The sequence below is a fragment of the Sminthopsis crassicaudata genome, chromosome X (assembly GCF_048593235.1).
Source record: "Sminthopsis crassicaudata isolate SCR6 chromosome X, ASM4859323v1, whole genome shotgun sequence".
NCBI classification, from domain to species: Eukaryota; Metazoa; Chordata; class Mammalia; order Dasyuromorphia; family Dasyuridae; genus Sminthopsis; species Sminthopsis crassicaudata.
This window is the reverse complement of record NC_133623.1, coordinates 75,053,372-75,062,606: the sequence shown is the minus strand read 5'-3', so window position 1 is coordinate 75,062,606 and position 9,235 is coordinate 75,053,372.

The following is a 9,235-nucleotide window of genomic DNA, read 5'->3' as shown; positions in this document are numbered from 1 at the left end:
GAACCGAATTTTGTTGTGGTTGTCATTGTTGCAAAGGAAGAATTGGATTCAGAGGTAAAAATAACCAGGGAAGAAAAATAAAAATGCAAACAGTTTACACTCATTTCCCAGTGTTCCTTCTCTGGGTGTATCTGATTCTGTCCATCATTGATCAATTGGAATTGGATTAGCTCTTCTCTATGTTGAAGATTTCCACTTCCATCAGAATACATCCTCATACAGTATCATTGTTGAAGTGTATAATGATCTCCTAGTTCTGCTCATTTCACTCAGCATCAGTTGATGTAAGTCTCTCCAAGCCAATCTGTATTCCTCCTGCTGGTCATTTCTTACAGAGCAATAATATTCCATAACATTCATATACCATAATTTACCTCACTTGTCTATCCATCAGTTTGGCTCGACTACCCCAGGCTAGGGAGCCAGGTTAAAGAGAGAGACTTGCTGCCTGCAGTGGGCTTATAAAGGACCTGTGAGGTCACACACACAGCCAACCAGCGAGAGAGCCGCACCCATTATGAAGCTATCTCAATATGGCCAGGATCCCACCCACAGGGAAGTCCTCTATCCACAGAGAATACTTCTGGACCACTCAATCTCCTGTTGCGCTGTGGCCGCCCATTTAAAGGACCCTTACAATTCCCTTCTCCTGTTTTGTGGGAACCACGCATCTCATCAAGCTAAACTTTTAGCACCAGCTATAGTTCACTTGATTCATGAGATGTCAGTGTTATGCCCAACGAGGTACAAAGCAGAAGATCAGTAAACAGAAGTATGACAATGAGAACTAGGCTCAACAGTGGCCAAGTGTTCAACCCATTCATTAAAGTCATACTCAAGGAGATAATAAGCCAAAGAGGTTGGATGCCAATGAGGTAGGATGTCAACACTGAGGTGGAAAGTCAACAGGGTAAAACATCACAATTCTAGTTAACAATTAAATATCAGTGAGGTAGGTTGTCACAATTCTAGTTCACTTACACACATGACACTTGTCACAATTCTAGACCAATTCTAGTTCCTCACAATTCTCTATTGCACTTTTCACAATTCTAGAGCAATTGTAGCTTATCACAATTCTAGAACAATTCTAGTTTCACAGGTGCACATAAGCAAAGTCATGTCCAGAAACATTGTCTCAATAACAATGGCAGGTGGGTGTGTTGGTTTTTCACCCACTAATTTAAAAGCATAGTCCTTCAATAGAAAGCACAGGGCAAAGACCAGGCCACCATATGGCAAGTAGCCATGGGAGAAGCAAGCAGGCCCATTGTCCATTTACAACTGTCCAATTGATGGACATCCATTCAGTTTCCAGTTTCTAGCCACTACAAAAAGGGCTGCCACAAACATTTTGGCACATACAGGTTGCTTTCCCTTCTTTAGTATTTCCTTGGGATATAAGCCCAATAGTGGTGCTGCCTATTCTAATGCTGGATTGGCTCTTTTGTTCTTCTGGAGGCCTGACACTCGCACCACTGCTTGGCTTCTGTTCCCGTGTTCCACCTATTTGCTCATGATGCTTGGAGAAGTAGATCCCTTATGCCATGTGCATGTGCCTTGCAAGGATTCAGGCCTGGTGTCACTAGTGCAGCCCATGGAGAAAGGCTTTATGCCTGCTACATCCATTGTGTGGATCAGGGAAGTGGAGCGAGCCTGTAGCTGCCTTCTGCTTGTAGAAGACACCACTGTTGAAGTTCCCAGCACCCCATCTCCCTCTTTGCCACTAGTATTCTCATGGAGCCTGCTCTCTGTTGCTCATATGCCAGGAGTCGCAAGGGACTTTAGAGTTCAGTCAGTCCAACCACCTTCTTTTTGCAAAGGATGAAACTCAGGCTCACTGCTGAAGGTCACACACTTGAGCATGGATCTCTAGCTGGAGGAGACCCCAGAGACTATATAGCCCAACCCTTTCAGATTTCACCAGAGGCAAATGAGCCCCAGTTAATGCAAGAGATACATATGGTTTTCAAAAGCTGCTATCCTAACCCAGGTGCTCTGGGCTCCAATCTAATGCTCTTTTCCCATAGCACAAGGGAAAGACAGCATAATTTTTCATCACTGTCTGCCGAGTGCCCAACTTAGGGTCTTGTGCACAGTCTGTCCTAAATTCGTGCTTTTTGAATTGTGATACAGGTCATTTCCATCATACCACACTTCTTCTTTAAGCAGCAGCATCCAGGAAGGGAAGGAAACTTCTGTGTCTATTAGGTGACCTGGTCCTCAGCTCCTCCAGGGATCATTCCTGCATACAATGAGGGTTTAGGGGCTTATTTCTACCAAATAGGATTAAGTGCCATTGAGTAGAGGAGCCCATAGAAAAGCCACATAGCCTAATTCCTCTCCTGGGTCCCTTTTAATTGTTCTTGCTACTGGGCTCATATTATGTCTAGAGATGCATGATTGGATCATATTCTAATGCTTATCTCTGATCTTTATACTTCATCCTGAACCCTAGGAAGAAAGGAAGGGAGGAAGGAAGGCAGGCAGGGAGGAAAGAAGGAAGGAAGGAAGGAAGGAAGGAAGGAAGGAAGGAAGGAAGGAAGGAAGGAAGGAAGGAAGGAAGGAAGGAGGGAAGGAAGGAGGAAAAAGGAGGAAGGAAAGAAGGAAGGAAGGAAGGAAGGAAGGAAGGAAGGAAGGAAGGAAGGCAGGAAGGAAGGAAGAACAAGGAGGAAGGAAAGAAGGAAATAAGGAAGGAGGGAAGGAAAGAGGAACAAGGAGGAAGGAAGGAAGGAAGGAGGAAGCGAAGAAGGAAGGAAGGGAAGGAGGAAAGGAAGAGAAAGAGGGAGGGAAGAGGGAATGAAAGAGGCAGCAAAGGAGGAAGAAAGGAGGGCGGGAAGAAGAAAGGAAAGAAGAAAGGAAGGAAGGAAGGAAGGAAGGAAAGGATGAAAGGAAGAGAAAGAGGGAGGGAAGAGGGAATGAAAGAGGCAGCAAAGGAGGAAGAAAGGAGGGATGGAAGAAGAAAGGAAAAAAGGAAGAAAAGAGAAAAGAAGGAGGAAGGGAAGAAGGAAGAAAGGAAGGGAGGAAGGAAGGGAATGAGGAGAGGAAATGAAGGAGGGAGGGAAAAGGAAATAAGAGGGAGCAAGGGAAGAAGAAAGGAGGGAGGGAAGAAGAAAGGAAAGAAGGAAGAAAGGAAGGAAAGACAGAGGAAAGAAGAAGAAAGGGAAAAAGAAGGAAGAGAAGGAGGAAAGGAAGAGAAGGAGGGAAGGAAGAGTGAATGAAAGAGGGAGCAAAGGAGGAAGAAAGGAGGGAGAGTAGAACTGAAAGAAGGAAGGAAGGAAAGAGGAAAGAAGAAAGGAAGAGAGGAAAGAAGGAGGAAGGGAGGAAGGAAAGAAGGAAGGAAGGAAGGAAGGGAAGAGGAAAGAAGGAGGAAGGGAAGAAGGAAGGAAGGAAGGAAGAGAAGGAGGGAGGGAGGGAAGGAAGAGAGCTGAAGGGAAGGAATAAAGAAGGAAGGAAAGAAAACGGGGGGAAGGAGAGAGGGAGGGAGAGAGGCAAGAGAAACTTTCAAAAGCTGTTGAGTATCAGAGCTGGCCTTGGACTCCACCCTCATTGTTTTTTAGTACTCTTTATTTGTTTCTTTAACTTCTGAATTTAAGAAAGCACCAAAAATGCAAGAATATTTCCCTATTCCAATTAGAACCAATAAAGGGTATTTTATGTATGAATCCATGAATCTGTATTTCAGATAGTTGAAGGCTCTCCTGTTTTTCTGTTCTTCCTTCTGTGCCCTTTTATAAATGTGTCAATATTACTCTTATTTTTTTCCTTCTACATGTGCCCCAATCCAAAAAAAAATCAAGATAGAAACCCCTTGTAATAAAAACACTTGGTGTTCAAACTTTTTAATGCTTGTAATATTTTTGATTTTGACTGAGAATCTCTGAATTAGGGCTATGACATTCTCAAAACTTGCCTTTTAGGTATTTCTTTTTAGAATTTTTTTTCCACAGTATATATGCATGAGTAATTTTTTTATAACATTATCCCTTGTATTCATTTTTCCAAATTATCCCCCTTCCCCCCCACCCCCTCCCCCCGATGACAAGCAATCCCATACATTTTACATATGTTACAATATATTGGGTATTTCTTTAAGGAGGTGATGGCTGGATTCTACCTTCATGTACCCTCTGATTCGAGTGGATCTAACACAATTTTTCATTGATAAATTCCTGAAATATAGCATTCAGAGTGTTTGGGTTTTTTAAATAACATTTTATTGACAGTTACATATGCATGGGTAATTTTTTACAACATTATCCCTTACAGAAACTTCTGTTCTGACTTTTCCCTTCCCTCCCTCCACCCCCTTCCCTAGATGGCAGGCAGTCTTATACATGTTAAATGTATTACAGTATATCCTAGATACAATATATGTGTGCAGAACCAAGCAAATATGTCTGGAAGAAATGGATTCAGAAGGTAAAAATAACCTGAGAAGAAAAACAAAAATGTAAACAGTTCAATATTAATTTCCCAGTGTTTCTTCTCTGGGTGCAGCAGATTCTGTCCATCATTGATCACTTGGAACTGAATTGGATCTTCTCTTTGTCCAAGAAATCCACTTCCATCAGAATACATCCTCATACAGTATTGTTGTTGAAGTGTATAATGATCTCCTGGTTCTGCTCATTTCACTCAGCATCAGCTCATGCCTTTCCAAGTCTCTCTATATTCATCCTTCTGGTCATTTCTTACACAACAATAATAATCCATAAAATTCATATACCACAATTTATCCAACCATTCTACAACTGATGGGCATCCATTCATCTTCCAGTTTCTAGCCACCACAAAAAGGGCTGCCACAAATATTTTGGCACATACAGGTCCCTTTCCCTTCTTTAGTTTCTGTTTTGGATATAAGCCCAATAGTAGCGCTGCTGGATCAAAGGGTAGGCACAGTTTGATAACTTTTTGGGCATAATTCCTGATTGCTCTCCAGAATGGTTGGATTTGTTCACAACTCCACCAACAATGCATCAGTATCCCAGTTTTCCCACATCCCCTCCAACATTCATCATTATTTGTCCCTGTTATCTTAGCCAATCTGACAGGTGTGTAGTGGTATCTCAGAGTTGTCTTAATTTCCATTTCTCTGATCAGTAGTGATTTGGAACACTCTTTCATATGAGTGGAAATAGTTTCAATTTCATCATCTGAGAATTGTCTGTTCATATCCTTTGACCATTTATCAATTGGAAAATGGCTTCATTTCTTATAAATTAAAGTGATTTCTCTACATATTTTGGAAATGAGGCCTTTATCAGAACCTTTAACTGTACAAATGATTTCCCAGTTGGTTGCTTCCCTACTAATCTTGTTTGCATTGGTTTTGCTTGTACAAAGACTTTTTAATTTGATATAATTAAAATTTTCTGTTTTGTGATCAATAATGATCTCAAGTTCTTCTTTGGTCACAAATTACTTCCTCCTCCACAAATCTGAGAGGTAAACTATCCTATGTTTCTCTAATTTATTTATGATCTTGTTCTTTATGCCTAAATCATGGACCCAATTGATCTTATCTTGGTGTATTAAGTGTGAGTCCATGCCTAATTTATGCCATAGTAATTTCCAGCTTTCCCAGCAGTTTTTTTCAAATACTGATTCTTTTTTTTAATTAAAGCTTTTTCATTTTAAAAATATATGCATGGATAATTTTTTTGAAAACAAAGTTACTTTATTATAAAAATTTTTGACAGTAAATATGCATGAGTAATTTTTTTATAACATTATCCCTTGTAATCATTTTTCCAAATTAACCCCTCCCTCCTTCTATTCCCTCCCCTAGATGACAGGCACTCCCATACATTTTACAGTATAACCTAGATACAATATATGTGTGTAAATCCAATTTTCTTGTTGCACATTATTAGATTCCGAAGGTATAAGTAACCTGGGTAGATAGACAGTAGTGCTAACAATTTACATTCACTTCCCAGTATTCCTTCTCTGGGTGTAGTTGTTTCTGTCCATCATTGATCAACGGGAAGTGAGTTGGATCTTCTTTATGTTGAAGATATTCAATTCCATCAGAATATATCCTCATACAACATTGAAGTGTACAAGCAATCTTCTGGTTCTATTCATTTCACTCAGCATCAGTTGATGTAAGTCTCTCCAAGCCTCTCTGTATTCGTCATGCTGGTCATTTCTTACAGAGCAGTAATATTCCTTAACCTTCATATACCATAATTTACCCAATCATTCTCCAATTGATGGACATCCATTCATCTTTCATTTTCTAGCCACTATGAAAAGGGCTGCCACAAACATTTTGGCACATACAGGTCCTTTCCCCTCTTTAGTATATAAGCCCAATAGTAGCGCTGCTGGATCAAAGGGTATACACAGTTTGATAACTTTTTGGGCATAATTCCAAATTGCTCTCCAGAATGGTTGGATTCTTTCACAACTCCACCAACAATGCATTAGTGTCACGGTTTTCCCACATCCCCTCCAACATTCATCATTATTTGTTCCGATCATCTTAGCCAATCTGACAGGTGTGTAGTGGGATCTCAGAGTTGTCTTAATTTGCATTTCTCTGATCAGTAGTGATTTGGAACACTCTTTCATATGAGTGGATATAATTTCAATTTCATCATTTGAGAATTGTCTGTTCAAATCGTTTCACCATTTATCAATTGGAGAATGGTTTGATTTCTTATGAATTAGGGTCAGTTCTCTATATATTTTGGAAATGAGACCTTTATCAGAACTTTTAACTGTAAAAATAAATTCCCAATTTGTTACTTCCCTTCTAATCTTGTTTGCATTAGTATTGTTTGTACAGAAACTTTTTTAGTTTGATGTAATCAAAATCTTCTATTTTGTGATCGATTATGATCTCTACTTCTCCTCTGGTCATAAATTCCTTCCTCCTCCACAGGTTTGAGAGGTAGACTATCCTCTGTTCCTCTAATCTATTTATGATCTCATTCTTTATGCCTAAATCATGGACCCATTTTGATCTTATCTTGGTATATGGTGTTAAGTGTGGATCCATATCTAATTTCTGCCATACTAATTTCCAGTTTTCCCAACAGTTTTTGCCAAATAATGAATTTTTATCCCTAATGTTGTTATCTTTGGGTTTGTCAAAGACTAGATTGCTATGGATGTACCCTTTTTGTCCTTTGTATCTAATCTGTTCCACTGATCAACTGGTCTATTTCTTAGCCAATACCAAATGGTTTTGGTGACTGCTGCTATATAATATAGCTTTGTTGAGGGCGGTAGCCCTTTGGTATTCCTTGTTTGATCTACAACTTCCTTGGGACTTGGGACTTGGACCTTTGATACAAGACCTGGTCAAACTAGTCTGGGCTTGTACCCAGCTCCGCACTGGATTTGAGCTGGCTTGGATAAAGCCCGCCAAAAATCTGGCCTTCTAGGAATTAACCTGAGCTCTGCCCATTACTTCTTCAAGCAGATAAAAAGAGCAAAGCAAGAACCATCTTTGGTTCAGAGATTTGAAATATGCCAGCCAAGATGCTTGCATCAGAGATTCTCTGTCCCCGCCGCTTTCCGTGTATTTCTTCCTCTATTTAATGCCTTTTACTAACCAGACCTTAACCTTGCTTCCAAACCCTGCAATAAACATCTTTTACCCATCTAGGTTTTTGGGCCTGTAAATTCATTTACAGGGGACTCTCGCCGCCACTAGACCTGATCTAACTTTGTATCCTTGCGCCGAATCCTAAGGGGGGTTGCAGGGGAGCTCCATGTGACTCCCTGTAGCCCAAATCCTACCACTAGACCTCACTTAATCCTATTGAGGTATATACCTCATTTTAGGTATTTATCTCATGATTTGGTTCAAGTTACCTCATCATTTTGAGGTTCCCTATTACCTCATCAGCTTTAGATCAGGTGCAGCTAGACCACCTTAATCTGACGTTTTTTTCATTAGTTCCCTTGCAATTCTCGACCTTTTATTCTTCCATATGAATTTTATTGTTATTTGTTCTAGGTCATTAAAATAGTTTCGTGGGAGTCTGATTGGTATAGCACTAAATAAATAGATTAGTTGGGGGAGTATAGTCATGTTAATTATATTCGCTCAGCCTATCCAAGAGCACTGAATGTCTTTCCAATTATTTAAATCTGACTTTAGTTTTGTGACAAGTGTTTCGTAATTTGTCTCATATAATTCCTGACTATTCTTTGGTAGATGGATTCCCAAATATTTTATACTCTCAACATTTGTTTTGAATGGAATTTCTCTTTGTATCTCTTGCTGTTGCATTTTGTTGGTGATATATAAAAATGCTGAGGATTTATGTGGATTTATTTTGTATCCTGCCACTTTGCTAAAATTCTGAATTATTTCTAATAGCTTTTTAGCTTTTTTTTTTTTTTTAGAGTCTTTGGGGTTCTCTAAGTATACCATTATGTCATCTGCAAAGAGTGATAGGTTGATTTCCTCATTTCCTACTCTAATTCCTTGAATCTCTTTCTCGGCTCATATTGCCGAGGCTAGCGTTTCTAGTACTATATTGAGTAGTAATGGTGATAGTGGACAACCTTGTTCCACTCCTGATCTTACTGGGAAAAGTTCCAGTTTATCTCCATTGCATATTATGCTTACTGACGGTTGTAAATATATGCTCCTGATTATTCTAAGGAATAGTCCATTTATTCCTATACTCTCAAGCGTTTTTAGGAGGAATAGATGTTGGATTTTATCAAATGCTTTTTCTGCATCTATTGAGATGATCATATGGTTTTTATTGATTTGATTATTAATATGGTCAATTATACTAATAGTTTTCCTAATATTAAACCAGCCCTGCATTCCTGGTATAAATCCTACTTGATCATAGTGTATTATCCTGGGGATGATTTTCTGAAGTCTTTTTGCTAATATCTTATTTAAGATTTTAGCATCAATATTCATTAAGGAAATTTGTCTATAGTTTTCTTTCTCAGTTTTCAATCTACCTGGTTTAGGTATCAGTACCATGTCTGTGTCATAAAAGGAGTTTGGTAGGACTCCTTTATCCCCTATTTTTTCAAATAGTTTACATAACATTGGGGCTAATTGTTCATTAAATGTTTGGTAGAATTCACATGTAAATCCATCTGTTCCTGGGGATTTTTTCCTGGGGAGTTGATTAATAGCTTGTTCTCTTTCTTTTTCTGAAATGGACTATTTAAGCAATTTATCTCCTCCTCTGTTCATCTAGAAAGCCTATATTTTTTCAGGAAGTCATCCATTTCACTTAAG